Consider the following 27,736-nt stretch of genomic DNA (forward strand, 5'->3'; position numbering starts at 1 on the left):
CCTGGCATTCCCCCACTAGAGCTCCTAAGCCTGTGGCTAAGTATAAGATGTCCTCCCTCCTTAGGATCCAGACTGAGTCATTAAATTCAAAACTGTTCAACTCTGTCTTCCCTGGCCACCCCAGAGGGGACTCCAGATGCTTTTTTCCAAAGAGAGTTGGGTGCTGGAGTGCAAACAGCTCTTCTTCGTCATTTGATAGGGAAAGGGGGCCTGTACCTTTAAGACTGGTCACTTTCTCTCCAGACATTCCCAGGCAGGTTCACAGAAGCTCTGAGCTGTCTGGAGTGTGCTGCTTGCTGGTGAGTGCCAAGCTTTGCCATTGAATTTCGCCTGCTAGATCCCGCTAGTTTAGGCGGTAACTGGTGCTGGTTATTGCATCTCCCACCCTGGGGATTGTCTGGACTGTTGCTGCTGTATTTTTAAGGAGATTTGTTGTAAACTGTCCCTCCCCACAATTAAGGGGGTGGAAGGAGTCATCAGTGTAGAATGGCAGCAGCTGGGAGCTGAGTGGCCTTGCTGAGAAGGTGCTGAGGCCCTGCCATGTTATAGCTTGGGGGCTGGGGGTGAATGGAATTGGCTCTGCTTGGGACCCCAGATCAGGAAAGTTAGGGTTGCACATTTTGTTAGTGGGCAGCAGCAAGTCACTAGGTATTTGTAAGCCTGGCATCAGTGCTGGTTTAAATCCCATTCCCAGAGTCAGCAGCATTCAGGGGCTGAGACTTTGCAGGTGTTACGGGCTGCTGTGAAGATGCCCTGTGAGTTTGTCCAGGGTGTGACGTGAGACAGCAGCTGGTGGAATCTGGCCGGCATGCAGATTACGGCTGTGCGGATGCTGCTGTGGGCACCATGGTTGCCATTTGGGTTTGGGGTCCATCATGGACACATAAATTCTCCATGGTCTGGTCTGTGATGGGCCAGAGCTATGCCACCAGTGCTCACTTGTTTCAAAGAGAGGGTATTTGTGTTGCATGCCTGAAAAGAGATGCAGCTAGCTCCCTCTTCGTCATGGCTGGAGATGCCTTGAGCCACTGGCACATTTAGAACTGACCCTGGAGTCCTGTCCAGATCATGCCCCAGAGGCCAGTGGCTGTGATTCTAAATCGCCAAGTGGGGCTGGAGCCACCCTGGTGCCAGCTGTGGTGTAATTCACACTTCCCTGATAGAGGAAACATGGCAGCGATGCTGCCCTTCATCAGAGCTCCCAACAGGACCAAGGCTGGGGGTCTGTGGGAGCCCCACTGGTGCAGTGGCTGAGAGGAGGGACCCAGTGTGCCCCGGCCGTGCCCAATTCCACCACTCCCTCCCTGTGTGACGGACCTGTGCCAGGGCCTGCATTAGCAAAGGGGACAGCATGGACCCTAGGCGTCAGTGGGTTGAACGGCTCCTTTGGGTCAAGCTAACCTGTCATTTTGCAGCTGCATCCTGCCTGTGGCTGATGTTCAGTGTTTGCTGTGTCAGCTAAGGGCATCATGCTCGTAGCAGTGCAGAGCCCTTCCTGCTCCTCACTATGCTCAGGGGGTTACACCAGCAGTGAGCTTGCCCGGTGCTGCTGTTCCATGCTGAATGCCTTTCCTTACAGATTTGATTTGATTATAAACTAGAATGATATCAAATCAACGTGGCACACGTTAAGTGGATTAAAACTGGCTAACTAATATATATGAAAATGTCTTTGTGAATGGGGAATCACGCCCCACTTAGAGCGGGTGTGTTTTTAGTGCAGGGTCCCGTCAGTTCCTGGCCCTATGCTATTTAACATTTTTATGAATGACTTGGAAGAAAACATAAAATCATCACTGATAAAACTTGCAGATGGCAAAAAGATTGGGGTAGTGGTAAATGATGAAGAGGACAGGTCACTGCTACAGAGTGATCAGGATCAGAGCCCTGCAGTGGGACCGGGGTCCCGCGGCCCACAAAGGACCCATGGCCATAACAGTGGCAGTGGGTAAAATGTACTTTGCTGTGGGTGGGACTGGGGTGGGGCAAAAAAAAACAGATTGCGGGAATTTGTGGGGAAATCCTGAATCTCTCATTGGTTTGTCATAAATCGAATTTCAGCAATGTCAAGCAAGTTTTCTTTTTTTTAAATAAAGGTTTTAATACTTAAATTTATGCAAGGGATTGAAAGAGGTTAGATGTCTATTATAACAAGAGTTAAAGTATTTTTACATGGTTTAACCAAGTTTTGTTTTATTCTTTTAGTAGTAAAATTGTGTCTGAATTTCATTTCTATACATAATATATTAACTGACTGTTTTTGGTTGTTTTTTTAGTAGCAAAAAACTCGGTCTCTCAGGGTTTGTGGAATCGAAGGTTTCTGTGGGTGGGAGCACAATAAAAATGCAAGAAACAATGAGGGAGCGGGTGGGAGTGGGTGTTTTGGGGCAGAATGGGAGCGGGATTAAAAAAATAGTCCCACACAGGTAGTGTGACCAGATGTCCCGATTTTATAGGGACAGTCCCAATTTTTGGGTATTTTGCTTATATAGGCTCCTATTACCCCCCACCCCCTGTCCCGATGTTTCACATTTGCTGTCTGGTCATCCTAAACGCAGGGCTGTACTCTGAATTGCTTGATAAACTGGGTGCAAGCAAACAACATGCATTTTAATACAGCTAAATGTAAATGTATACCTCGAGGACCAAAGAATGCAGGCCACACTTACAGGATAGGGGAGTTGACCCTAAGAAGGAGTTGGGGGTCATGGTGGAGAATCAGCTGCACATGAGCTCCCAGTGCAATGATGTGGCCAAAAGAGCAAACAGCATCCTTGGATACATAAACAGGGGAATCTCGAGTAGGAGGAGAAACGTTGTTTTAGGGCTGTCAAGCAATTAATCGCACTGTTAAACCATAATCGAATACCATTTATTTAAATATTTTTGGAAGTTTTCTACATTTTCAAATATACTGATTTCAGTCACAACACAGAATACAAAATGTACTTCAGATTTATTTTTGATTACAAATATTTGCACTGTAAAAAAACAAAAGAAATAGTATTTTTCAATTCACCTAATACAAGTACTGTAGTGCAATCTCTTTGTCATGAAAGTTGAACTTACAAATGTAAAATTATGTACAAAAAAACCCTGCATTGAAAAATAAAACAATGTAAAACTTTAGAGCCTACAAATCCACTCAGTCCTATTTCTTGTTTAGCCAGTTACTCAGACAAACAAGTTTGTTTACATTTGTGGGAGATAATGCTGCCCGCTTCTTATTTACAATGTCACCTGAAAGTGAGAAAAGGTGTTTTCATGGCACTGTTATAGCTGGCGTTGCAAGCTATTTACGTTCCAGATGTGCTAAAGATTCATATGTCGCTTCATGCTTCAACCACCATTCCAGAGGACATGCATCCAATGCTGATGATGGGTTCTGCTCAGTAACGATTCAAAACAGTGCAGACCAATGCATGTTCATTTTCATCATCTGAGTCAGATGCCACCAGCAGAAGGTTGATTTTCTTTTTTAGTGGTTCAGGTTGTGTAGTTTCCGCATCGGAGTGTTGCTCTTTTAAGACATCTGCAAGCGTGCTCCATATCTCATCCCTCTCAGATTTTGGAAGGCACTTCAGATTCTTAAACCTTGGGTCAGGTGCTGTTGCTGTCTTTAGAAATATCACATTGGTACCTTCTTTGCATTTTGTTAAATCTGCAGTGAAAGTGTTCTTAAAAGGAACAACATGTGCTGGGTCAGCATCTGAGACTGCTAGAACATGAAATATATGGCAGAATGCGGGTAAAGCAGAGCAGGGGACATACAATTCTCCCCCCCTCCAAGGAGTTCAGTCACAAATTTAATGAATGCATTATTTTTTTAATGAGCATCGTCAGCATGGAAGCATGTCTTCTGGAATGGTGGCTGAAGCATGAAGGTGCATATGAGCGTTTAGCAGATCTGGCATGTAAATATTTTGTGACACTGGCTACCACAGTGCCATGCAAATGCCTGTTCTCACTTTCAGGTGACATTGTAAATAAGAAATAGGCAGAATTATCTCCTGTAATTGTAAACACACTTGTGTGTCTTAGCGATTGGCTGAAAAAGAAGTAGGACTGAGTGGACTTGTAGGCTCTGAAGTTTTACATTGTTTTGTTTTTGAGTGCAGTTATATAACAAAACAAAATTTACATTTGTAAGTTGCACTTTCATGACAAAGAGATTGCACTACAGTAATTGTATGAGGTGAATTGAAAAATGCTATTTCTTTTGTTTATCATTTTTACAGTGCAAATATTTGTAATAAAAATAATAATATAAAGTGAGCACTGGACACTTTGTATTCTGTGTTGTAACTGAAGTCAATATCTTTTAAAATGTAGAAAAAATCCCAAAATATTTAATAAACTTCAATTGAGATTCTATTGTTTAATAGTGTGATTAAAACTGCGATTAATCACGATTTATTTTTTTGAATCAATCGCGTGAGTTAACTGCGATTAATCAACAGCCCTAGTTGTTTTATCTCTGTGTTTGGCACAGGTGTGACCACTGCTGGGCTCCTGGGTCCAGTCTGGCATGCACAATTCCAGAAGGATGGGGATACATTGGAAAGGGTTCAGAGAAGAGCCCTGGGAATGATGAAAGAGTTAGAAAACCTGCCTTTGAATGATTGAGCTCCAGGAGTCAGTCTATTGAGCTTAACAAAGAGAAGGCTACGGGGTGACTTGATCCCAGTCTGTGGGGACGTGCAACTTGGCCGAAGCATCTGTGAGCACCTATATGGGGAACAAAGATTTAATACTGGGCTCCTCAGTCTAGCAGAGAAAGGTCTAACACCGTCCCAGGGCTGGATGTTAAAGTTAGAGAAATTCTGACTCGAAATAAGGCAGACATTTTTAACGGTGACAGTAATTAACCACTGGAACAACTCACCAAGAGTCCTGGTGGATTCTCCATCACTGGCAATTTTGAAATCAAGACGGGATGTTTTTCTGAGTGATCTGATGTAGGAATTATTTGGGGGTAGTTCTCTGGTCTGTGTTACATAGGAGGTCAGACCAGATGATCACGATGGAATCTATGAATGAGTTGCTGTGTGAGATGCGGCATGTGGGACTTTAGATTGAAAGCACAGAGGCTTCGGCCAAGTTGCACGTCCCCTCTCTAGCCATCGGCCAGCTAGTTCAGGGGATTGCCATGTGTGGCCTCTTCCCAACTCCCCCACCTGCCTCCCTTCGGCCTGGGGGATCCCCTAAGGGGTGGGACAGGAGCCTGATCTCCTGTGGCTCGTTCATGCCTGGGCCTTGCTGCTGAGACTGCTAGGGAGAGGCTGACCAGTGCCAGCTGGGACAGTAGCTTTGGGTGTGTCCCCACAGCCTCTGGGAGGTATGATTCTCAGCTCTGGTCTATGTAGACGTGTAGCCCTGCCGAGGCTAGTGCCTAAAATTGCAGTGGGGCTGCAGTGGCACGTGTGGTGACTCAGGCTAGCCACCCAAACACGGTCCCACCAGGCCCCCGGAGTACGTGTGCAGGCAGCTAGCCTGAGCAGCTGCCTGGCCGCTGCGGCCACACTGTTATTTCTAGGTGCTGGTGGTGTTTGTCCACCTGTGCCAGGGATCACACCTCCCAGCCGCTGTGTAGACAGACACACCCGTTGAGATGTAGCCCCATCAGGAAACTAACTGATGCTAACAAACCATTCAGCATTGACCGATGGACACCCTAGGGATAATTTGGGGTGACATTGATGGACAGGTTTGACCTAGAGATCAGCCAATCCACTCTGCCAGCCAAGCCCCTCATTTGGCTTCTTCAAACTCGACAGTGCTGTAATGGCGTTTTGCATTATCTAGTTCTGTTGCTCTTGTTGGCATATTAGATTCCCTGCAGTGTTTGAACTGTGAGTGGGGATTTGGGGACCTGATACGTTCTCTGTATATACACTGAAGGAGAGCAGATGGTTTTGTATCTAGCCCAGCTTTGGGCATGGTGTCCTGCTGTGACTACAGGAGTTTTTGTGAATCTAGCATAGTTGGCATAATTCAGTCATTCTGGAAAGTTCTTTCTTCCCTTACAGAAGAACCAAGGACCCTCTCTGCAGCTAGAAATCCCTTTTCTTTTGGAACATCAGATGGATTCTTCACTCAATCGATCAATTAATGTAGCCAGATTTTGTTTCTAATCATGGCAAACTTCAAAAGCTTATTTTAGCCTGTAGTATCCTTGCACACGGAGGAACTTTTGAGTCAAGAGGATATGGTTCAAAGGCCCCAATCCTACAACTGCAAGGGGGCTCCATGGGGACACAGGATCTGTGCAAATGTTGCTGCAGGATTGTAGGAAATATTGGATTATTCCAGTATTATAGGAAATCATGTCAGCCATGGGAATTAGGAACACAAAGAAAATGCATTCCATAAGGCTGCAAAGTTGTCAAACCAAAAACATCTGAAAAGCTGCCTAGCAGTCTGAGCACAGGACTAGGAATCAGACACTAGAAAATGCTGATTTGCTATGTTATTTTGGACATGTCTCTGTCTGTTTCTTCAGCGTCACTGGCCACATCTACACTAGTGAGCTTACAGATGCACAGCCGTGCGGCTGTAAGATTGCTCATTTAGCCACTCTATGCCAAAGGGAGAGAGAGTGCTCTGGTTGACATAAAACTACCTCAATGAGCAGCTAGCTGTGTCAGCAGGAGACGCTCTCCCACCAATACAGTGCTGTGTACACTACCATTTATGCCGGCAAAACCCACATCCCTCGTGGGGTGTTTCTTTCACGTCCTTGAGCGACATAAGTTTTACTGACACAAATGGTAACATAAACATGGCCTAAGAATACCTGAGTTGCCCTCCCACCCTAACAGAGATGTTATAACAAATAATTTAGGCATAAAACAGAGAGGAAAGGGGAAATGGTTTCAATCTGAAACTGAAATTTACAACAAAACTGTTCGTCACCAGAGCAAGAAGCTTTAAAAATAAGGCCTTCAAATGAGGCACTGTAAAGCTACTAAGATTGTGAGTGTTCCAGTGAAACAAAACTTAAGGGGAGAGCGATAGCTCAGTGTTTTGAGCATTGGCCTGCTAAACCCAGGGTTGTGAGTTCAATCCTTGAGGGGGCAATTTAGGGATCTGGGGCAAAAATTGGGGATTGGTCCTGCTTTGAGCAGGGGGTTGGACTGGATGACCATCTGAGGTCCCTTCCAACCCTGATATTCTGTGATTCTATGAAACCACCCTAACTCAGTTGTAGTTAGACATACATATTCCAACCAAAGCAAGGAATTACCTACTGCTGGGGAACTGCCGAATTTACCATGCAAACTCTGTAAATAAACACTTCTGAATAAATCTGAAAGGAAACTCATTAACCCGCACAGTGAGAGTGGAATGTACAGGTCACTGTGGAAGTTAATGTAAAGTGAAGGTTAATTTCAGTGCCCAGGGGAGTAAATTATCCAAATGGAATCTCCTGGGCCGGGAGCAGAGAGAGACACACTTGTCCACTCCCCACACTTAACTGCTCCTCACCCCACGGTGGCTTTCCTGCCTCTGGAAGTGGAAGCAGAGGGACTCCAGAGGGGCTGCCTTGGTCAAAGGCTCTGGGCAGCTAAATCGGGAAATGATTGCAAACTCCTAGTGCTGAAAGTGTTCATGCCATTTTTCTTCTCTTTCTCTGCATTGCCTTGTGGGGCCTGTGCTAAGGCATAACATTCCTGGTTCAGAACTGCAGTGCAGATGTCATGCTAGAGAGATCAAGGAGGGAAGTGGAAAGTGCTCTGGTTAGATTTCGCTAGTTAGTCTGGGTGGTTTTCAGTGCTAAAGTTCACGTTGACAAGAGCTGGGCAGGCTGTCCTAGTTAATGCCATGACTAGGCTTCTCCCTTCTGGCTGTTCTCCATGTGTTAGGAAACCTCTTTGTTGCTGATGGAAAATACCCAGCATGGGGCTGCTAGAACTGAACAGTATGGAGCTGGTTTGCTGCATCGATGCCTCTGACTGGATTCCTGTTAATTATTACTAAGCAGGTGCCCGGATGGTTCCATAGATTTCAAAATTAATGGTGTTTGGGGCAAGGGGGTGCAAAGGGGAGGTGTCTCCAGTTCCCACTGCAAGGGGCCTGGAAGAGGCTTAGCGCCATGTACGACTGGACCCAACACAATACAGTTTCAGGTTTCTTCCCCGGCATTTTGTGCTGTCTGGTTGCATGGGCCCGATCCTGCCAGGTGCTGACAGACAGAGTTGAGGAAAGGGCTGATGATTTGGGGTCCCTTGGTTCCTGGGAGCAGAACTGGAGATACTTGAGCCTGATCTTATGATTCCCACTGAGCTGAGGGTGCTTAGGACCTAGATGACATGATTTTCGTTTCCTTGGCGTCTCCACAGCAACTATTTCCTGACTTGTTATTTATTGGGTTGGTTGGGCTGGGCCCCCTTCTGACATGATCCCCCCCTTCGAAAGCTGCTAGGCAGGCTGCTTTAAGAGCCAGTTCCCTTTTGTGACTGTCCTGTTCTTCCTTTCTTTTTCCTCTTAAAAAAAGTTCTGCAGTAAAAAACGGAGTGAGGAGGCTCTGTCTGAGACCGAGGAGTTTCTAGGGTACCGGCAGTGGCATGTGAGGCAAACATCGTCTTCTCTTTGGGTGTAAATTGCTCTGACTGGGGGGAGCCGCTGACTCACCCAAGTGGGAGACCAAATAATGCAGATTTGACAGAGCCAGGGCAAAGAAGGGACATTCTGGACCCCACCGTGCTGCAAAGCTGCCTGGGGCATGTGGCTGTCTGGCTAAGCGCTCTCGGGATGGCAGCTTTGGCCTCAGTTGGTGGAATTCCAGAGCCCAGAAGAGTTTCATGCAGACCTTATGCCAGCTCAGCCCTCCCCAACCTAACTGCACAGCTCAGGGCTTACGTTCCCTATAGGCTGAGCCACATCACATTGTCCATTGATAATTTTGCTTGCAAACTGGACAAATGTGCATGGAAGACAATATGCTGAGACCTCCAAGCTTGTTGTCGGGGCTGGGGCAGGAGGAATACAGCTGTTCCTAGATGCACTATTGAATGCTGGTTAGTTGCAGTGTGATGCTTGGTGTGAACCCGTGGGGTTTCTTGAGAATGGTAATGAAACATGTCAATGCTGCTGATGGCAAAATTGGAGCCATCAACACCCCTGGGCTAAGACAAGAGTGAAATCAGCCAGTGCACACAGCAGTCTGGGAGCCCTCAGCTTTAGCTGCTGCCCTTCGTTCTGGAAGTGCTAAGGTGAAGTGTGACTAATATCTGAAGGGTGCCTTACTCAGAGCGCTAGAGACTGAAACTCTTACCTCACTATATTACGGTAGCAATGCAGACTCCTCCCCACTGATGTACCCAATCCTGTCTGGCTTAGGAGAAAGCACTTCAGTGTCTACGGCCTTATTGAAGTCAGTGGCAACCTTCCCATGAACTTCAATGGGGCCAGGATCTCAGCCCCAGTCTCTGGCCTCCCTGCTGAGATGCCAGGGAGGATGTGGACTCTTCTGGTGGCCTTGTCCTGGGATACCTGCCCCTAAGAAAGGGACTTGACCCCTCTTGCTCATTCACACAACCCATCAGACAGCTGGAATGGCCAGAGGAGCAGGGTCAGTGAGGCTGCCTGACACTTCCCATTCTAACCTCCTGTTTTCAGTTTTCAGTTGCTGATAACTCAGACAAGTGTTAACCTGCTGAGCTAAAACGCATGCTGTCTGGGGACTGCCTCGAGCTGTATGCTTTCGGACAGTGTGGTCACTCCAACGGGTTTGGCCAGCCTTGAGACGGTGGTGCTGGCTGGATACAAACCTTTAGTCTGACTTGGTTTTAAACAGCTCTAGAACCTCAGGGGTTGGGAAGAGGCCATTGGAATTTGGCCAGGTGACCATGCTGGTATCTGAGCGGTGCCTATGACACCCACCCCCATCTCTGAGGGACAGAGAATCGCTGCCTCTTGCGGCTCGTGGCCTCGTTCTGCGTGGGTGGCACCTGCCAGGCCGTCGGGCGCTGCACCGATACAGAGCACAGAGCTGGCCCCTGCTCCCCAGAGTTCACAATCTACGTCTCAAACAAAACAAACAAACAACAACACCGACAACAAAGACAGGTGAACCCAACCAGCCAGAGAGCGGAGTGCACGAACCAATGAGGATACAGGTCAACGTGACCGGCAGTGGTCTCAGCTTCCCAGCTGCTTGTATTGCTGGCTATGAGTGCATGTATTCTGGAGATTAAAAGCTCTGGAGAAAGGCTCCCTGCTGGGAAGAGAGGCTCTGTACGTCTGACTACAGACAGGAGCGGCAAGTTTGTATAATTTTTGGTGGTGCCCAGAACGGGTCCAAGTCCCACCCTTCCACACACACACACATACACCTGCCTAAGGCTCTGGGAGGGAGTTTGGGTGCAGGGTGTAGGCTCTGGGCTGGGGCAGGGGGTTAGGGTGTGGGAGAGGGTGACGGGTGCAGCGCTTACCCTTGGGCAGCTCCCAAAAGCCACCCGCACACCCCTCTGGCAGTGGCTTCCAGGTGGGGGGGGGCAAGGGGTCTCCGTGCACCGCTGCCTGCAGGCATCACCCCCGCAGCTCCCATTGACAGCAGTTCCCAGCCAATGTGAGCTGCGGAGTTGGCGCTTGGGGTGGGGCAATGCACAGAGCCACCCCCCGGGGAGGTAGGGCCGTTCCGGCCTCTTCCAGGAGTGGTGCGGAGTGAGGCCGGGCAGGAAGTCGCCTTAGCCCCGCTGTGCTGCTCTGGGTGGCAGGGGTGCTGGGAGCCCCCAGGCCCTTTTAAATCGCCTGGGGGCAGCAGGCAGGCTGGGGAACATGCCGGGGGAGGCACATGGCGACAGCAGGTAGGGCCGAGGGAGAAACCCGGACCTGAACATTGGTGGATCTGGGCCTCTGGTCCCTGAATATTCCTGGAGGTCCAGGTCCTCACCGCCCCTGACTACAGAATAGTGTGATGGGGCCCCTCTAGCGGCTACAGCATCTCCTAATTGCTAGCTCTCGTCCACTGTGACCAGCCTTGGCAGTTCAGTGTGTGTGCCCAGCCAGGTGTGCGTGTGTCCAGCCAGGTGTGCCCAGCCAGTCTGAACCAGCACAGCTAGACCCTCAGGGTTTGCAGAGGATCCTTTTCCCGAGCAGAGCTGTGATCTGGCCAGCCCCTATCCCAGGACACCTCTTCACACACACCTGAAGTTCATGGAATTCCTGCTCTGACGGCCCTGGTTCCAGAGGCCTGAGCCCTCTCCTCTGAGTGCTGCTGCTAACTGTGGAAAAAATATAAATTCTGGGACCAACAGCACGAATGGCCAACAGATCTTCTGTGTCCAGAACTACCTGGGGCATGATTGATAGCAATCAGTGCTGCATCTCTCAGACGGCGCTATTACAAATTGGCTCAGTTGACTGGAGAGGCAGTTAAATCTTAGAGAAATCCTCAGGGTTATTTGTGTAGCGGCGTCCAGCTTCCTGTGCCCGGGGTACGGTGCTGCGGGGCCAGTGTAGACACCCTGGTCAATGACAGCGCTGTGATTGGCCTCTGGGAGGTGCCCCACAATGCCTGTTCTCACCTCTCTGGTCATCGGTTTGAACTCCACTGCCCTGCCCTCAGGTGACCAACCGTCAGGCCCACCCCGGACATTCCTTGGGAATTTTGAAAGTCCCCGTCCTGTTTGCTCGGTGACGCGTGCAGTGGTCTCAGCGCATCTTTCCAGGTGGCCAGGCCTGCTCCACGCACCAGGCGATCCCCCGCTTGGAGCAGTGCCGAGCTGCTGGACCTCATCGGCATTTGGGGAGAGGAGGCTGTCCCGTCCCAGCTGCGCTCCAGCCATAGGAATTATGATTCCGATGGGCAGATTTCACGATGCATGACAGGAAGGGGCCATGACCGGGACACACTGCAGTGCAGGGTCAAAGTGAAGGAGCTGCGGAACGCCTACCAAAAGGCGCAAGAGATAAACCGCTGCTGCGGTGCTGCGCCCACGAGCTGCTGGTTCTACAAAAAGCTGGATGTGATACTTGGTGGCGAGCCCACCTCCACTGCGAAGGCCCCTATGGATACTTCATTGACTCGTGTGCCAGTCGAGAGTGGGCTGAACCAGGAGGAGGAATCTTGGACAGGATGTGGAGGGGGAGGGGGACCCAGAGGCAGAAGACGACTCGGAGGGCAGAGGTGCATGCAGCCAGGAGCTCTCCTCTAACCCGGAGGAGGCTAGCCAGGCACAGCTGTCTGAGCTTGGCAAAGCACAAACAGGAGAGGAGGCCCCTGGTAAGTGGCTTTGATTTTGGGAATCGCTGAAGTGCGTTGTTGGGGGCAGGAGGGTTGCAGAAAGCAGGCTTGTGTCTGTATGATGCACGTACCACCACATGCCTAGTCTGAGCGGTGGAACAGGATCTTGATTGACTCCTTCACTTCATGGGAATCTGCCTCAGAGATCTCCACGAAACTGTCATGGAGATACTGGGCAATCCGCTGCTGCAGGTTCTTTGGCAGAGCTGCTTTGTGTCTTGCTCCATTAAGGGTAACTTTCCCATGCCACTCTGCCGTCACTGGGGGGGCGAGGGGACCATTACTGCACACAGGTGAGCCGCATAAGGGCCAGGGCGGAAGCCGCAGTCTTGGAGAAGACCCTTCCTTGATTCCCTGCTCACCTGCAGCAGCGAGAGATCTTCCATAATGAACACAGCTGGTGGAAAATGTGGGGACACTAATGTCTATAAAGCCCCGCGTACAGTGCTGGCTCTCCCCAAGAGCCATGTGCCCAGGGTACAGTACGGTCCTGGAACACTGATGTCCCCGCCCCACCATTTTGGGGGTCTTGTGGCTCTTGTGTGCTTGCCTGGGGTCAGCCAGTTAGTGACAGGTATGTGAATAGTGGCTGTGTTTTAAATCACTGAATCAGCGTCTCTGTGTTGCAAACAATACTGCTTCAGTAAAATGGTGCATTTTGGCTTCACAGAGATGACCATGGGTGCCCAGCCTCCCTCTTTGTTATCACCGGCGGAACGGCCGCACAGAATGAGAAAGCGGCCAGGAAGAACTAAAGAGGACTTTCTGCGTGAGGTCACGATGCACTCCGCGGCGGAAAAGCAGGAATTGAAGGAGTGGCGGGACAGCGAGAAGAGGGACCGAAAGCACAAGGTGCCCCAGAACGAAGCCACAGAGCGGCTCTTGAATGTTATGAAGCACCAAGCGGACACGGTCCAGGTGCTACTAGCACTGCAAACCGAGCAGCTCCGCGCCCGCCCTCCCCTGCAGCCGCTGTCGCAAAACTCTTTCCCACGAGCCCCCCCCGACGCTGCCAACACGTCCTTAACAACCTCCTGGCTCCAGTCTGTAGCCGCTGCATTCCACTGCTGCCCCATCACAGTCCAGCCCTGCAGACTCCCAGTACCCACTGCACTCAACATGCGTCCCTCTGCAGTTTAGCCCTGCTGAAATATAGTACCCGCTGCACTGTACTCCAAAGCAGAAGGTTGGATAGGATACCTTGACATACAGAAATCTTTAACTGTCCTGGGATCCCACCTCCTCCTGGGACCCTCCCTTCACCAACCCCCCACAGTGCTGATGTGTTTTTTTGTTTGTCTCTCTCCTCCGGTTGTTGTTTTTTTAATAAAATAATTGTTTTGGTTGAAAGCAAACAGAGCCCTGCAAAGCAACAGGCAATTTTCGTAAACCTTCGTAGTGCATTGTCTGCACCCGTCGCAATCACCTCCTAGCATTACAAGTACTGCACTCCCGAGCATAGCAACAAATATTAGTGGCTTTCAGCTTCAAATTGCTGCTTCAAGGCATCCCTGATCCTTATGGCCCTGCACTGCGCGCCTCTAATAGCCCTGGTCTCTGGCTATTCAAATTCAGCCTCCAAGCACTGAGCCTCAGCAGTCCAGCCCTGAGTGAAGCTTTCACCCTTCCCTTCACAAATATTATGGAGCGTACAGCACACGGCTATAACCATGGGAATATCGTCATTGGCCAGGTCCAGCCTCCCATACAGGCAGCGCCAGTGGGCCTTTAAATGGCCAAAAGCACACTCCACAGTCATTCTGCACTTGCTCAGCCTGTTGTTGAACCGCATCTTGCTGCTGGCAAGGTGCCCTGTGTATGGCTTCATAAGTCACGGCATTAAGGGGTAGGCAGGGTCTCCCAGAATCACTGTGGGCATTTCAACTTCCCTTATGGGGATCTTCTGGTCTGGGAAGAAAGTCCCGGCTTGCAGCTTCCTGAACAGGCTAGTGTTCCGAAAGATGCATGTGTCCTGCACTTTTCCGGATCAGCCTGCCTTAATGTCCATGAAACGCCCAGGGTGATCCACAAGCACCGGGAGAACCATAGAGAAATACCCCTTGCAATTAATGTACTCGGTGGCTAGGTGGTCTGGTGCCAGAATTGGAATGTGCATGCCATCTATCGCCCCTCCGCAGTTAGGGAAGCCCATTTCTGCAAAGCCATCCACAATGCATGTTGCCAGAATCATGGGCTTACTGAGCAGGATGCAATTAATGGCCCTGCACAGTTCCGTCAACATGAGTTCAACGGTTGATTTTCCCATTCCAAACTGGTTAGCGACCGATTGGTAGCAGTCTGGAGTAGCCAGCTTCCATAGTGCAATCACCATGCGTTTCTCCAGTGACAGGGCAGCTCTCATTCTCGTGTCATTGCGCCGCAGTGCTGGGGCGAGCTCATCACACAGTCCCATGAATGTGGCTTTCCTTATCCGAAAGTTTTGCAGCCACGGCTCGTCATCCCAGACGTGCATCACGATGTGATCCCACCACTCAGTGCTTGTTTCCTGAGCCCAAAAGCGGCGTTCCACTGTAGTCAGCGCCCCCTTGAATGCCACAAACAATCTCGTGTAGTAGCTATTACGCGTGGCGAGATCAATGTCACACTCCTCTTGTCTTTGTAGTTTAAGGAATAACTCCACTGCCATTCGTGATGTGTTGGTCGGAGCGAGCAGCATCCTGGTCAGCAGTGCGGGATCCATTCCTGCAGCCCGAGGAGGCAGGGCGCACAGTACACAAACGTTTGAAAGACGGTGCCAAATGGGGATGGAAGCACAGGGATTTCTGGGATGCAAAGCAATGCATCATGGGGCATTGGGACAGGACCCAGGATGCCCCACGACCCCCTCCGCCTTCCCATACCCTTTGTTGTTGTCACATCTGACTGGGTGCAGTGTGAAAAGGAGGGCAAGTGGGATCAGCTTAAAAACTGGGCTTCTCTAAAAACAGAACTAACCCAGTGGTCTCCGGGGGTCTGATATTTACCCAGGTCCTGAAGCCATTTCTGCCTTTTTGAAATAGTTACCAGTGATTACTTACACGTGGCCATTTATTTACAGCCTGGGCCCCAAGGCCACTCAGTTTTTAAATAAATAAGCAGCAATTAAAGAACAAATAATGCCTTTGTCAGGGTCCCCCCCACCTTCCCCCTTCCCCCCCTCCAGCTTGTGGATGGAGACGGCTGGGAGGAGGGGGTCAGAGTTTGGGAGAGGCTGGGTGCTGAGTCTGGCCTGCTGTTTCTCGCTCCCCCCTTGCCCATTCACTGGGCAGGTAGAGGAGCTGGCTCCTGGTTTTCAGCATCATGTTTGGGTAGAGCAGCTCGGCTCTGGGTACAGGACAGATCAGAATTGCTCTCGGCAAATAGGAAGATGACTCGACTGGATCGGGAGCCTGGCCTCGTGCTTGAATTGCTCTTACGCTGTTGCTGTGAGGGGCGTATGTCCTAGTCCTTGTGCCCAGCTTGGGGGTTTCTGCCCCTTCCTTTGTGTCCCTGGCAGGAGACGAAGAGGAAACTAACCACTCACACTGGAGGTTCGAGGCCCCTTTTAAACCTGGACCCAGCGTCTTGCTGAGCACTCCACGTGTCATCAGCGCGTTCTGCAGGGTGCTCGTGTCCGCCAGGACCTCCAGCAGCTCCATCGGGTCACGCGCTGGGCCCCCCCGCCCGCCATGCTCCCGCGCAGCTGCGTGAAGCGGGAGGGAGGCCAGTCCAAACAAAGCTGAGCTCTTTGTTCAGGGGCTGGTGCAGGATAACGGGCAGTGTCTGTGTTGTCTCCGCCCCCCAAAGGCAGTGATTTACAGCGGCAGAACAATAGCCAGCCGTTGGGGTCAGCGGCTCTCACGCTTTCCCCTGCTTGGTGACTTGGCATCCACTCTGCGGCCGTTGGCCTGCTGGCTTTCCAGCCGAAACCCGTTTCTAGGGCTAGCGTGTGAAAATGCAGCTGCGCTGAGATGAAGCCAGCGCCTGCCCCCAACGGGATCAAACTCCTGGGGAAAGGCCAGTTTGCTGCCAGGAACTGCCCCTTCCAAGCGGCTGCTGTGGAGTCGCCTCTCGGCCTGTGCGCCTGACCAGGGCTGAACGAGGGGGCACGACTCTTTGCAGGGCTGCCAGGCTCCAGTTCGAATCAGGGCCCCACTGCACGAGGTGCTGGACAGGCACAGACGCACACACACAGGCACACACACACACAGGCACACACACAGGCGCACAAACAGGCACACACACAGGCGCACAGGCACCCACGCACCCACACACACAGGCACACACGCATACAGGCACAGACACAGACGCACACACAGGCACACACAGAGGCACACACAGGTGCATGCACACGCACCCACACACACAGGCAAACACACACACACACAGGCACACAAGCACATGCACGCACACACAGGCACACATACACAGGTGCACATACAGGCACACACACAGACGCACACACAGACGCACACACACAGGGGCATATACACAGGCACAGAGGCACACACAGGTGCATGCACACACGCATACAGGCACACACACAGGCGCACAAGCACATGCACGCACACACAGGCACACACACACAGACGCACACACAGGCGCACACGCATACAGGCACACACACGCAGACGCACACACAGGCGCACACGCATACAGGCACACACACGCAGACGCACACACAGGCGCACAAGCACATGCACGCACACACAGGCACACACAGGCACACACACGCAGACGCACACACAGGCGCACATGCATACAGGCACACACACACAGGCGCACTCACAGGCGCACACGCACAGGCACACTCACAGGCGCACACGCACAGGCACACTCACAGGCGCACACGCATACAGGCACACACACGCAGAGGCACAGATACACAGGCGCGTGCACACACGCACGTTGCTTGACTCTCCCCACAGTATCTTGCAGGATGTTTCTTCCTCAGAGGGAGTTAGGAAAAAGTAACGGCCAAACTGGGCCCTGCTGGGCCAGCAGCCATTGAGGTTGGTGGGTCTGTCTGGCTGCACAGGGGCAGGCTCTGTTCGGAGCCCAGGCGCCCTGCTTTGCCTGGAGCTGTCCGCCTACCGAAGACTCAGGTGTGGCTGAGGCAACGCGCTGGGCTGGGACTCAGCAGGAGCCCTGTGGCTCAGAGCGGGAGGAGTCCCTGGTGTCTGAGCTCTGGCGTTTGGATACCATGGCTTCCTTCTGTATTGGATTCAGAGGAGCAGCCGTGTTAGTCTGTATTCGCCAAAAGAACAGGAGGACTCGTGGCACCTTAGAGACGAACCCATTTATTTGAGCATGATGCATCCGACGAAGTGGGCTGTAGCTCACGAAAGCTTCTGCTCAGATAAATGGGTTTGTCTCTAAGGTGCCACAAGTCCTCCTGTTCTTTCTGTATTGGAGTCTCGCAGGCCAACCCTCCTGGTTGTCCCAGCATCTAGCGCGCCCCGGCCTCCTGAACACAGGCCGCCCTCGTTCCCCTTTCGAAGCCTAGGAGGACACAGGGGCTGCTCAGCTGAGCCTGGCCTGCGTGGGGTGGATCCAGGGCTCAGTCACTGGGGTCAGTGGCTTTCAGCCTCGGTGGAGAGCGGGCAGTAGCGTCGCAGCGTGCTGCAGGACCAGTGCTGGATGCTCTTCGTCTGCGGGAGTTCCTCTGTCCAAAGTGAAATGAGCGGTGCTGAGGGCCCCGAACACCCTGCTGCAATCAGTGCAGTGCAGAGTCCGTGTGAGGGGCACGTGGGACTGTGAGGACACCCCCGGGGTTCGTAACACGGATCGTGGGCCCATGCCTCACCCTCCCCAGGTGGGCAATCCCTTTGTCCCAAACTGTGCAGCCTTCCCTCCCCATGGTGACACCCAGGATATTTCGTGTGTGTGCTGAGCGGCTGCAGGGGTGGGGGGCAGAACCAGACGACCTTTGCTTTATGCTGTAATAGCCCTGCCAATGCCTCGCACCCCTGATTGCTCTCCGTGGGCCGCATGGAGAAATGCTGCTTCGAGGGATACAGGGGCCTGGCTTCTGGCAGTTACACCTTCCCACTGGGGACCTGAAGAGCTTCTTGGGTGCCCCCCACGCCCCTCACTGCGTATCTAAGCACCTCCCAGTCTTTACTGAACTCTGCTGTTCTCCTCATTGTCCCGCTGGGGAGCTGAGCCCTGGAGCAGTTAACCTGCCCAACAGCACACAGGTGCAAGTCCCTGATCTGCCACAGACTCCCTGTGTGACCCTGGGCCAGCCACTTAGCCTCTCTGTGCTTCAGTTCCCATCTGTGCCACGGGGGACAGGAGTGCTGAGACGGCAAACATTAAAGACTGTGAGGTGCTAAGAGACTGCAGAGCTGGGGGCCACGTAAGTAGCTGTGTAATGACCGCAGGGAGTCAGGACTGTGCCTTTACATCTGACATGGAACAGAGCACATCACCATCAGATCCTAGGGGCTGCTCTTGGTCCCCTTGCAGAGATGTCAACCTGTTCCTACTTTGTCTGCTTGAGGCCCCAGGCTGAGCCTGGCAGCAACAACAGCACCTCCTGGTGTTTGACTGAGCCATGTGTGAGTCAGACAGGCTGCCTCTGCAGGAACTGAGAGCTCCCCACCCCACATCCCCCAGGTCTCACAGACCTCCACCTGGGCATTACAAGCTGGCTAACTGATAGATCTCACAATGCTGTTGTAATTAGGGACCTGTCGTGGAGCGGGTGTGTTTCTAGTGGGGTCCTGTGGGGATCAGTTCTTGAACCTGTGCTTTTTAACATTTTTATCAATGACATACACAAAAACATAAAGTGAAGTTTGCAGATGACACAAAGGCTGGCGGAGTGATAAATAATGAAATAATGAAGAGGACAGGTCACTGATACAGAGCGATCTGGATCATGTGATGAGCTGGGCACAAACGGGGGCGAGGGGGAGGGATAGCTCAGTGGTTTGAGCATTGGCCTGCTAAACCCAGGGTTGTGAGTTCAATCCTTGAGGGGACCATTTAGGGATCTGGGGCTTGGGGATTGGTCCTGCTTTGAGCAGGGGGTTGGATTAGATGACCTCCTGAGGTCCCTTCCAACCCTGATATTCTATGAAATGTAAATGTATCCATCCAGGAACATGGAATGCCTGCCATACTGACAGGATGGGGACATTCTGCAGGGAAGCAGGGACTCTGAAAAAGATTTGGGGTTTGTGGTGGAATAATCAACTGAACATGAGTTCCCAGTGTGACACCATGGTCAAAAGGGCTAATGCAATCCTTGGATGCATAAAGAGAGGAAGCTTAAGTAGGAGCAGAGAGGTCATTTTACCTCTGTATTTGGCACTGGTGTGACTGCTGCTGGAATATCGTGTCCACTTCTGGTGTCCAAAATTCAAGGATGGTGATAAATTGGAGAGGGTTCAGAGAAGAGCCATGAGAATGATGAAAGGATTAGAAAACCTGCCTTATAGTGATAGACTCAAGGAGCCCCCGAGGAGCTTAACAAAGAGAAGGTCAAGGGGCGACTTGATCACAGTCTATAGGTACCTACATAGGGAACAAGTATTTCATAACAGGCTCTTCAATCTAGCAGACAAAGGTCTAACAAGGTGTGCCCTTGTTGCCAAGAAGGACAATGGCATTTTGGGCTGTATAAGTAGGGGCATTGCCAGCAGATTGAGGGATGTGATTGTTCCCCTCTATTGGACATTGGTGAGGCCTCATCTGGAGTACTGTGTCCAGTTTTGGGCCCCACACTACAAGAAGGATGTGGAAAAATTGGAGAGAGTCCAGCGAAGGGCAACAAAAATGATTAGGGGACTGGAACACATGAGTTATGAGGAAAGGCTGAGGGAACTAGGATTGTTTAGTCTACAGAAGAGAAGAATGAGGGGGGATTTGATAGCTGCTTTCAACTACCTGAAAGGTGGATCCAAAGAGGATGGATCTAGACTGTTCCCAGCGGTAGCAGATGACAGAACAAGGAATAATGGTCTCAAGTTGTAGTGGGGGAGGTTTAGGTTGGATATTAGGAAAAACTGTTTCACTAGGAGGGTGGTGAAGCACTGAAATGTGTTACCTAGGAAAGTGGTGGAATTTTCTTCCTTTGAGGTTTTTAAGTTCAGGCTTGACAAAGTCCTGGCTGGGACGATTTAGTTGGGGATTGATCCTGTTTTGAGCAGGGGGTGGGACTAGATGACCTCCTGAGGTCCCTTCCAACCCTGATATTCTATGATTCTATGAACATGATCCAATGGCTGGAAGTTGCAGCTATACAAATTCTGACTAGAAATAAGGTGTACATTTTTAACAGGGAGGGTAATTAACCACTGGATCAATTTACCAAGGGTCGTGGTGGATTCTCCATCACTGACAATTTTGAAATCAAGACGTGATGTTTTTCTAAAAGCTCTGCTCCAGGGATTATTTGGGGTTAGGTCTCTGGCCTGCATTACACAGGCATTCAGACTAGCTGATCACAATGGTCTCTTCTGGCCTTGGAATCTATGAAATCCAAGGGCTTCCCAGGTAGAGCTCTGCCAAGCAACACCCAGGGCAGTGTTGCATATACTCCTGGGCCATCGGGTGAGTCTGGCAGGTGCTGCTGGGCTTTCCAGCAGTGTTCTAGAGCTGTACGTTACACCTCAGCACAACCGCCACAGGACGCTCTTTAGGGGGCAAAGTCAAGCAGTCCAAAGATAGGAAAAGCTAGATTTACAGCAGCCATATCTCTGCCCCCTGCTGCGTGTGCTATACAGCCTTCCCCTGCCTCCTGCCCCTTCCCCTTTCTTATTCCTGTCCCTCCTGCCTTCTGCCCCCTCCCAGATCCTAATCCCCCATCTCTCCTTCCCTCCAGGCTCCTGCTCCTGTCCCGCTGCCTTGCATCTCTCTCCTGTCATTTCTTACCCCTCTGTGTTGGAGTTTGGCAGCTTCATTCTTCCCCTCCACTGAAAGCACTGGAGACACAGGCTCCCTTCTCTCTGTTCCTCTGGCTGACCCCAATGGTTCCTGTCAGGGAAAGTCCTGCTCATCCCCTGCAACTCTGGGATTTGCACGCTCACTTCCTCTGTGGGGATGGTGCATGCGAGACCAGTCACACATAGGAGCTGTGAGGGGCTGGAGCATGCTCAGTGCAGAGAGAATTTTCAGAGAATTTAGCTGCCAAATTCTAGCAAGTTTCTACTGAGCCAGTGAAAACTGCAATTTTAGGGCAACCACCCTGACAAATTGCAAGCCCCTGTTCCAAAGCAAGTTGGTGCTAGAGCTTCTCAACTCGTCTGTAAGATTTTACTCCTGCGGGAATTCTGTGCCACTGAGCAATGCAGAATTTTGCAGAAATTAGGGTTGGGTGCACAGAATTTCCTTCCCCCGCCCGCAGAAATAGGCTGCAGAGATGTTGGCCATCACTAGGGGCCACTGGACCCAGCAGAGCCTGGCTTGCAAATAGAAGACAAGGCTTGGGGGAGAGGGAGGGAACTGGAGGGTTCCCAGCAGCTGCAGTTCCCAGCATGCTCTAAAGGAAGCAGGCAGTGGCAAGCAGGAAAATCCATGTAAGCCTGGGACCCAGCATCAGGCTGTTTCTCCCTCTGGATCCCTGGGCTCTAGAAGGGGAGAGTCTGTGATTGTCTGGGCTGGGGAGGGGGCGCAGCTGGGCTGTGGGGAGTAGGGGGTGTGAGTGTCTGGACCGGGGGAGGGGGCCCACATCTGGCCTCTGGGGGGAGAGTGGTGTGAGTGTCTGCCCCCCTGGCTGGGCTCTAGGAGGGGATAGGGGGCAGAGAAGCAGCAACTGGGTTGTTGTAAGAGTTTCTTTAACTCTCTACTCCTGGGGGAATTTGTATATGTGTCTGTATTGTTACAGACATACTTGCTGACAGGTTTTTTGAAATAAATTATCGAAATAATTGAAACTGGCCTGATTATATAGTGTTATTCTGACAAATAAAATCTGCAGAATTTCAAAATATTGTGCACAGAATTTTTAATTTTTTGGCACAGAATACCCCAGGAGTAATTTTTCTAATTTAGCACAGATGCCATGTTGGCCTCGTCTCTTCAAGATGGAACAGACATGTGTGGTGTGTTGTTCAGCATTATCTGAAAAAGTAATTAAGTTATCCAGGTCAGGTGTTCTCAAACTTTTTCTTCCTGAGCCCCCCCAACCCCCAACTCCACGGCCCCACCTGTGCCAGAACAACTGGGTTTTTGCATATAAAAGCATAGGTGCTGGAACTAAGGGAGTGGGCGTTGCCTCTGCAACCCTTGGCTTGAAGTGGTTTCCATCACATACAGGGTTTACAGTTCGGTTCAATGGCTCTCAGCACCCCCACTATACAAATTGTTCCAGCACCCCTGTATAAAAGCCAGGATCAGGGTTAGGGGGTAGCAAGCAGGGCAACTGCCTGGGGCTCCGCAAAACTAACTTGCTCAGGACTTCGGCTTTCTGCTCAGGGCTCCAGTAAGTCTAATGCCGGCCTTGCTTGGCGGACCCCCTGAAACCTGCTTGCAGCACCCCAGGGGGCCTCAGACCTGTGATTGAAAATTGCTGATCCAGGTATTGGCTCAGAATGTCCTGGGGCACATTGTTAGGGGGCTTATTCCTTCACCCACTTACTTCCCTGGTCCTTCTCGCACGAACAGAGAGCAACAATACCCAATGTCCAAAGGCAAACAATTCGATGTTTATTGGGGTGAACTTCCAGCAAGCATGATTCCAGTTTCCTTCCTTAGTGTCCCCCTTCCCAGCTCTGACACCACAGAGCCTTACACCTGTGTCCCTGTTCCCATTCCTGCCCTTAGCCCAACATGATTCCAATTTCCCCACCCCCATTCCCTGTTCCCATTTCTGCCCTTAGCTAAACATGATTCCAACTTTCCCACCCCCATTCCCTGTTCCCATTCCCCCCCACTTCCTGATTGACTGCAGACTATATAGTAAAACATGAGTTCTGCTTTGCTATACCTTAACCAATCATTTTCCTGAAATTTAACTAACCAATCCTAACATATTGTAACATGATTATATAACCAATTATATCCCACCACCTTAATTAGTTTACACCAGCAAAATTAATTATACAGCAGACAGGAACAATCACAGAACCAGACAGAGATTATACAGACAAACAATAGCAAAGTGGGAACTATAATGACAAAACAATACAGAAGTGAGGATTTCACATCCCAGCTATTGATAAGTGAGTTCTTGCCAGACAAGATGCTATCAAACAAAGTTTTCTTTTACATTTTCTAGGCACTTCCCTTTCTCTGGAGGTGACAGGCATTATCAGCACAGGATTGTATCCCTAACAGCCCAATAGCGTCTTCTTTCAATGTGACTAGGTTGGAACGTGAGGATTGACCGGTCGCTTCCCAGTTTATGGCTGCCTCTGCTGCTTAGCCAAAGGCCTTAGCCTAAGAATCATAGAATCATAGAATCATAGAATATCAGGGTTGGAAGGGACCTCAGGAGGTCATCTAGTCCAACCCCCTGCTCAAAGCAGGACCCATCCCCAATTAAATCATCCCAGCCAGGCTTTGTCAAGCCTGACCTTAAAAACTTCTAAGGAAGGAGATTCTACCACCTCCCTAGGTAATGTATTCCAGTGTTTCACCACCCTCCTAGTGAAAAAGTTTTTCCTAATATCCAACCTAAACCACCCCCACTGCAACTTGAGACCATTACTCCTTGTCCTGTCCTCTTCTACCACTGAGAATAGTCTAGAACCATCCTCTCCGGAACCACCTCTCAGGTAGTTGAAAGCAGCTATCAAATCCCCTCTCATTCTTCTCTTCTGCAGACTAAACAATCCCAGTTCCCTCAGCCTCTTCTCATAAGTCATGTGTTCCAGACCCCAATCATTTTTGTTGCCCTTCGCTGGACTCTCTCCAATTTATCCACATCCTTCTTGTAGTGTGGGGCCCAAAACTGGACACAGTACTCCAGATGAGGCCTCACGTCCCTCGATCTGCTCGCTATGCCCCTACTTATACATCCCAAAATGCCATTGGCCTTCTTGGCAACAAGGGCTCACTGCTGACTCATATCCAGCTTCTCGTCCACTGTCATCCATAGGTCCTTTTCCGCAGAACTGCTGCCTAGCCATTCAGTCCCTAGTCTGTAGCTGTACATTGGGTTCTTCCATCCTAAGTGCAGGACCCTGCCCTTATCCTTATTGAACCTCATCAGATTTCTTTTGGCCCAATCCTCCAATTTGTCTAGGTCCCTCTGTATCCTATCCCTGCCCTCCAGCGTATCAACCACTCCTCCCAGTTTAGTATCATCCGCAAATTTGCTGAGAGTGTAATCCACACCATCCTCCAGATCATTTATGAAGATATTGAACAAAACCGGCCCCATTTGACACCGGCTGCCAACTAGACATGGAGCCATTGATCACTACCATTGAGCCCAACAATCTAGCCAACTTTCTACCCACCTTATAGTGCCTTATAGGGCCTCAGACTGTCACAGTGAGAGAAGGACCTTATAGGGAAGAAAGGTAAGCAGCAGGATACGGACCCTGGACTTCAGGAAAGCAGACTTCGACTCCCTCAGGGAACGGATATGTAGGATCCCCTGGGTGACTAACATGAAGGGGAAAGGAGTCCAGGAGAGCTGGCTGTATTTCAAGGAATCCCTGTTGAGGTTACAGGGACAAACCATCCCGATGTGTCGAAAGAATAGTAAATATGGCAGGCGACCAGCTTGGCTTAACGGTGAAGTCCTTGCCAGGTTTTATTTGCATTTCTTTTACCCCTTCTCCAATATACACTGCACACGTCCTGGGAAAATGCAAATTCCTTCCATATAGTTTAACCTCCATAACATTATATTAGTCAAATTAATTTTACACAAGGTGTAACTGCCTCCCCCATGCCCACAGAGTTTTCATGCACACCCATCAAAGCAACAATCTGATCCCCCAAAGCCACCCAAAGGCTCAGAGTCCCCATCATTCCTTCCCTTTTCCTACCACACAAAATTCTCTTTTGCCTAACATTTCTTGCACTGTGATTACTCTTTTTACACAACTGTACCCCGATTACATCTTGTACAACTAGACACAACCAGGAACAGCCAAGTTAAGTTCCAATAGAAACCCCTTACATCCTTTAGTCATTTTGATTACATTACCCAATAGCCAGATAATTTTGATCAGATTCTCTCTCTGCCTGCTGACTGCAGCAGTCCCTTATAGACCATTTCTGTGGGAAAAGGGCCCATTTCCCCTCAGAATAGCTGTAAAGACTTCTGGGGACAGAAGCGTAGTGGTGGTAGTAGCCACTCTACCTGACCCCCTTAGAAAATTTAATGACCAAGCTTCCGTCCAATGTGACTGCACAGAGTTGCACATACAGTTACATTTATATAACTGGGTTTTATCATTAAACAAAAACTTCCTTCTTGACATCTCACATAAGTATCCAAAGTACCCTCCATTAAAACTTCAGAAAAACAAAAGTGTGGAAAGGCAGGTTGCACTTTGAAACTTTTTTTTTTTCTCTCCACTCCCCCAGGACCAAGTCCCAGCTCCAGTCTCTAAAGGTGGTCTGTTAACTCTGCTTTTGACTTTAAACCCTGTTGTGCCAAATCATCTTTCACTACCCCTAACTAATTTACAACCCTTCAGCAGCCCTTGCTGAAGCAGCACCAAACTTGAAAGATTACTGGCAGCTTCCCATAATGCTGCCCTTACTTCAAACCTCTCACAAGGGGACTGAAGTGCCTCCTTTCCCTGGAAGGCATCCAGTCCGCATGGGCAGGGACCTTCTTCCACTACCCATATACCAAGGAGGGTGGGTTCCTCAGCCACCCCCATACCTCTGGGTCCCCTAACACTTCCTCCATTTCCTTTTTAATCTCATCCCAGGTTGACCCCTGCACCTGGTATGGGCCCTGGTTCTTCCTTATCCATTTATCCAAAAAATCCTTTATGCTGGCTTGCCAGAACCCGCAACTACCATCACGAGAGTTTGCGATACCCCCTCCAAGCAGCTGCGCGGACTGTTGGAGAGGGGGACTTACAGGCTGCCACTCACCTATCCGATGCGATGCATCCGAGTCACCGGCATCAAGATGTTAGGGGGCTTATTCCTTCACCCGCTTCCTTCCCTGGTCCTTCTCGCATGAACAGAGAGCAACAATGCCCGAAGTCCAAAGGTGCAAACAATTCGATGTTTATTGGGGTGAACTTCCAGCAAGCATGATTCCAGTTTCCTTCCTTAGTGTCCTCCTTCCCAGCTCTGACACCACAGAGCCTTACACCTGTGTCCCTGTTCCCATTCCTGCCCTTAGCCAAACATGATTCCAATTTCCTTACCCACATTCCCTGTTCCCATCTCCCCCTTTAGCAAAACATGATTTCAATCCTTTGCAGACAGGCCTGAATATATATATCCTAACATGGACATCATATCAAAAGGACTGAAGGTAAGAAATCCATTACAATCAACATACCACACAGACTATAGTGAGAGATTGTGCCACACATTCTCAAAGAAACTGCGGAACCACCTGATCAACATCCTCTACAGCAAACAGGAGAAGATCAAGAATGAACTCTCAAAACTAGAAACTCTCTTAAAAAACCAACCTTCCACACAAACACCCTTGTGGGTGGACTTTACAAAAACTAGACAAGCCATTTACAACACACACTTTGCTTCTCTACAGAGGAAAAAGGACACTAAACTATCTAAATTCCTACATGCCACAAGGGGCCACAACACTTCAACAATATTGTTAATCTATCCAGCTAGACTCAGCCCAGCAGAAGAGTCTGTCCTATCTTGAGGCCTCTCTTTCTGCCCCACCACCCCCACGAACATGATACTGTTCTGCAGTGACCTACAATCCTACTTTTGACATCTCTGACTCAAAGAATATTTCCACCACATCACTGAACAGCATACTAACCCACAGGAACCTTCCTGCCAACACTACAAAAAGAAGGCTTCTGCGTGGACTCCTCCTGAAGGTCGAAACAACAGACTGGACTTCTACATAGAGTGCTTCCACCGACGTGCACAGGCCAAAATTGTGGAAAAGCAGCATCACTTGCCCCATAACCTCAGCCATGCAGAACACAATGCCATCCATAGCCTCAGAAACAACTCTGACATTATAATCAAAAAGGCTGACAAAGGAAGTGCTGTCATCACCATGAATAGGTTGGAGTATGAACGAGAGGCTAGGCAACTCTCTAACACCACAGACCATTACCTTTTGATCCCACTGAGGGTTACCAAAAGAAACTACACCATCTGCTCAAGAAACTCCCTAAAGAAGCACAGGAACAAATCTACACAGACACACCCCTAAGCCCTGACCAGGGGTTTTTTTTCTGCTACCCAAGATCCATAAACCTGTGAATCCTGAATGCCTCATCATCTCAGGCATCGGCATCCTGACAGCAGGATTATCTGGCTATGTGGACTCCCTCCTCAGGCCCTACGCTACCAGCGCTCCCAGCTATCTTCGAGACACCACTGACTTCCTGAGGAAACTACAATCCTTTGGTGATCTTCCAG

At 50.2% G+C, this 27,736-nt stretch overlaps 1 protein-coding gene across 3 annotated transcripts in view; it reads left to right on the forward strand.

Moving 5' to 3' along the window:
• Positions 1-247: 247 nt before the first annotated feature.
• RGS3 (regulator of G protein signaling 3) overlaps positions 248-27,736 on the forward strand; it is a 243,266-nt gene continuing 215,777 nt past the window's right edge. For 2 of the 3 annotated variants that reach the window (XR_014714330.1, XM_084650181.1), the window contains exon 1: positions 248-299. The gene's annotated coding sequence lies outside the window, so the exon portion shown is untranslated. The remainder of the gene's footprint in view (positions 300-27,736) is intronic. The other variant, XM_084650185.1, reaches the window with a different exon arrangement.

The sequence above is a fragment of the Lepidochelys olivacea genome, assembly GCF_965140295.1.
Source record: "Lepidochelys olivacea isolate rLepOli2 genome assembly, chromosome: 16".
Classification (NCBI taxonomy): Eukaryota; Metazoa; Chordata; order Testudines; family Cheloniidae; genus Lepidochelys; species Lepidochelys olivacea.